The sequence below is a fragment of the Lactuca saligna genome, chromosome 6 (assembly GCF_052625555.1).
Source record: "Lactuca saligna cultivar CGN05327 chromosome 6, ASM5262555v1, whole genome shotgun sequence".
NCBI classification, from domain to species: Eukaryota; Viridiplantae; Streptophyta; class Magnoliopsida; order Asterales; family Asteraceae; genus Lactuca; species Lactuca saligna.
Window position 1 is genome coordinate 51,143,874 of NC_136422.1, and position 4,767 is coordinate 51,148,640.

Here is a 4,767-nt window from a genome sequence, read left to right on the forward strand (position 1 = left end):
GAAATTTTCATTTTCTTCTAAATTCATTGTTAAATGCATATAACTATTTCTAAGACTTAACAATTTAAGCATTATAGATTCAAAGATAATAAAAATTATTTTGTTTATTACATTATTTCTTTTCCCAAACAACCCAATACATATTAATTGTTAAGTCTTAGAAATAGTTATAGGTTTAACAATGAGGTTAGAAGAAAATGAAAATTTCTCGTTGAAAAAGATAATTATCTTATGGTTTGGTATATTTTTAAGACAAGTAAGTTGAGGCAAATCAAAGATTTTAGATAGATAAATGGTGTTTAAAAGTTTTTTAATATTTTCTATAAAAATGTCCTAAAATGACAACAAATAACGTTTTATTTGCTTTTTAAGTCATTAAACTTATAATTTTATCCAATTGACCAACATGTTTTTTTTCGGTTCTATTATACCATCGATTACATGGATACAACCGGTGAAAGTTACCAACTATTATTATCATCAAAGGGTAACTAACTATGAAATGGTCCCCAACTTTCATTTTCACAGTTTTGGCACAGGTTTAAATTTTGTTACAAATTTAGTCCAAACATTTTTAAAAATTTACCTCTAAATTAATTTCTCTTTTGCAAACTTTGTTTTTACAACTTTTTGTTAAACTTTTATAATACTATTTTTACATTTTTTCCGAAGTTTTTTTAACTCTTTTTACAGTTTGGACTTACAACTTTTTTACAAGTCTTTATAAACTTACTTTCTTTCACGTTTAACATACTTATTTAGGTAAATGCTATTAAAAATTTGATCTTTTTATAAAACAAAATTACTAATATAAATGCTATTAAAAATTTGATATTTTTATAAAACACCACATATTTGGTAACGCTTATCTTTTTAAAATTTATAACTACATTTTGCAAAGATTGTAAATCTTTTTTTTTTTTTTTGGGTTTTCCGAGATTGATCACTAACATGCTTTCGTTGTGGTGTTTAATTTGAAAATTACATAAGTAGAAATTAAAAAAGTTAAGAAAAAGTTGTAAACAAATAGATTTGTAAAAAAAGAAACTAACTATGGGACAAATTTATAAAAAAAGTTAGGATCAAATTCGTAACAAAATTTACACCTTAGTCCAAAATTGTAACAAAATAGAGATCTTAGAAGTTAGAACTCATCTCATGTCATTTAGACTCCATTTAGGTTGCTAAATAGCTACTGCATATTACCAAAAAGAAATCCTTATAATAGCAATTTAGATTTTTGTGTCATTGAGATAGTCTTATATCAACAGTGTTTCTTCCAACCAATACAAGCTATATTGCAAATTCAATGTTCATCCATGAGCTGAAATAATCAAACATCAACTTCAACTTGCTAATTCAATCCCATTGTAGTGCATTCATCTTGGATCACAGAATCCATTCAAACACTCAAAAGCTTAAACAAGCAGAAAGTCATGTATAGCACTACAAATCTAGAAGAATACTACATCTCTGGACATTAAAACAAAACCTCCAACTCCTGTAAGTTGCAGAATCTAGCTCATTATAGTAAGAAGTTCATTCCTATAAGCTCAAAAACTAGTATGGCCATATGAATTAGACTATTCTGTTTCTTAGCTCCCACCTAAAGGCCAAAACCAGTACATGTATAAAAAAAATCGATGTTTAAACATGATATATGTGAACAGGATAACCTAGTGTCACAATTGTGACTGTTATTTCTCAAAAATCGATAGCCTAGTGTTGTTATCGCAACAAGATTAAGAAGAATATATGTATGCTTCGAAAACTAACCTCATATTCGTGCAGTTAACCAAAAGCAAGTTCCAGCAACACTCCATCATTCACCTCCGCGATCCTGCCGCCCTTGGCGAGCTACTCGCGCAAATTGAAGCGTTTAACGCGACCGATGACATCTGGTTCTGAATCGCATCCAGTGAGTCGTCTACCGAATCCGAATTATGTTTCAGCCGGATGAGTCGTCTTCTTCTTTGTTGGATTATAGCTTGAATCTGAGTAACTGGAGAGTATAATTTACCAATCGAAAATAGTAAAAGGCGAATTAAAGGTTAGAGAACGGAGAAGTTAGGGTTTTCGAGTGGAGATAGAAGAACAAGCAGGGGAAGGCCGAAGGCGCCGCCGCATCAGACCATCAGTGCCGCCGGCGAACTTACAGACGAGTTCAGCGTCCTCCGGTAGAGCCGACGAACCTAGGTCCGACACATACGGGTCGGGCATGACTTATTTGATTACCAAAGGGGTGCCAATACTGCATGGTGCGGTAGGTGTACCGTGGGTGCGGGAACACCACAACACCGAGGAAAACATCAAATCCATTCCCAAGTTGTTTCTAGCCGTTGCATTTACTATACATACCTGTATTATAGTATTTTTTTTAAAAAACTCTATAAATACAAACTTTACTTTATATTTTTCACATTATTAGTCATTATTTTCATATTTATTTTCCCCAACTTCACTATGTCATCTTCATCTTCTTCTACTTCATCGGATGCAAGGTTCTTAATTGAAGCAGCATTTATCGGAAAAGTGATGCAACGAACAATCGCCATAATAAGAAAAAACAAAGCTGAATGTTCACGTACAAGAAAGAAAAAACCTTCCGCTTTAAAAGAAGATGAAGCTGAAAGTTCGCGTACCATAAGGAAAAAATCTTTCATTTTAAGAGAAGATGAAGCTAAAAGTTCATGTACCAAAAGGAAAAAAAACATTTCATTTTAAGAGAAAACGGAAATGAAAGTTCAAGTACCAAAGGTAAAAAACCTCCTTTCAAAAGAGATCGTGAGGCCCCTCATATACTAGGTGAGGATCTAGAGGAGGATTCGGATGAGGAATCAGATTTAGATGAGGTCTCGAAAGAGGATTTAGATGAGGTTTCGGATTCAAATGATGAATTTTTTTAATTATTGTTATGTTTTAGCTTCTAGGTGTTCATCCAATCCAGAATGGATTCTAGTGGAAGGGCAATCCTCTTTGCAAAGTTGTTTTCATAGTCAATACCTGCTTTTAATTTGTTATTATGTTTTTGACTATTTTAGTTTAATTATGAAAAAAATGGTTGTTAATAAATTTTGAATTTATTTTAATTAACTAATTAATTATATTTTTTTTATAGATTCCTCCTTCACCTGAATACCAAAAATTGAATTAACAAAACGCAACTTCAACTTGCTTCCCATTGTAGCGTATTCATCTTAATCATAAAATTAATCCGCACACTCAAAAGCTTAAACGAACAGAAATTCATGTATCTAGCTCAATGTAGGAAGAAGTTCACTTATATAAGCTTGAATCTAGTGTTACAAGATTGAGAAGAATATAAGCATGCTTTAAAAACTAACCTCATGTTTCATGAATATGTCGTCGACCAAAATCCAATGGAGCTCGTGGAATACTCCATCATTCACCTCCGCAATCCTTTCGTTTTCGCCAATTTAATCCCTCAACCCTTGGCTTCTATCAGTAGACGACAACATTTTTTGTCAATTGAAGCGTGTAATGTGATCGATGACAACTGGTTCTGAATCTCGCTAAGAGAGTCATTTACCGAATCCAAATTATGTTTCAATCGGTTGAGTTGTCTTTTTCTTTGTTGAATTATAGCTTTAATCTGACGTAACTAGAGATTAGGCTCTGATGTATGTGGTACAACTGACCATTAATGACCCGAGTTATATGGATTTCATTTAGAGTATAAAAGAAAAGACGAATGTGTATTAATCCTATCAAGCCATAAATAATGAAAATTACACTAATCATCAAAATACATTAATTAATTTTATAGATGTTATTTACAAAATTGTAGACCATATGTAAGATAATGACATAATGTGAGAAAATGTGACACCAAAAGACACATGTTTTGATATAAAAAAAATCATAAATATCATATGCAAATTATAGTTATTTCTGTAAACATATAAACAAATATATATACATAAAGTTTTTGAAGTTTTCTTATTAGAAATCTTCAAAAAAGCAAACCTTGAAGATTTCTAAAAATCACAAAAAAAAAAATCAAAAATTAGTTTTTTTTTTTTTTTTTTTTTTTCTCACATAGAACCTACGATTTCAAGGATGCGTATGCAAATTTTTTTCAAATGTCATGTCCCAAATTGATGGGTATATTGGTGTTGGGTTAATCTTTGATTATTTTTTTAATGATCCGTTAATTAGACATTTTCTTTTTCAAAATTAAATTGTGAATTTGGATCATATACTCTTTAGTTGTTTTATATTTATCACGAGACTTTGGTATCTTTTAAAAAGTAAAGTTAAAACCATTGCTATTTTGATAAACCATTATATATATATATATATATATATATATATATATATATATATATATATATATATATATATATATATATATATATATATATATATATATATATATATATAGAATGAATATTGATATTTTTCTTTATATTTAATTTAAATTATTATATATAATAAAAAAAAACATTCCTTTATAGATATTATATAGTTTTTTGTTTTTGTAATACAATCAAAAAAAATATTCTAATTTCACATTTTAGCCACGGCTCTTATTTTTTATTTCATAGTTTGGTTATATATTGATGGATTTGATCCTAGACTAGACAGTTGTATATGGACAATTTTCTCCGCTTTGTTATGTAGAATGACACTCTCCATTCTCTTACATTGTAGAAAGGCATTTTTAACCCCTTTATTTTATAAAACATCATTTTACCCCCTCAAATTAAACAACAACATTTTTTAACCCTTCAATTTGTATATTAT

The 4,767-nt window shown here is 29.8% G+C and overlaps 1 long non-coding RNA gene across 1 annotated transcript; it reads right to left on the minus strand.

The window, feature by feature from the left end:
• Positions 1-1,480: 1,480 nt before the first annotated feature.
• On the minus strand, positions 1,481-2,910 carry LOC145000270 (uncharacterized). Its single transcript, XR_013661182.1, has 2 exons — positions 1,777-2,910; positions 1,481-1,606 (listed from the first exon to the last, which is right to left on the minus strand). It is a non-coding gene; the product is annotated as an uncharacterized LOC145000270 (long non-coding RNA).
• Between the last annotated feature and the right edge of the window lie 1,857 nt (positions 2,911-4,767).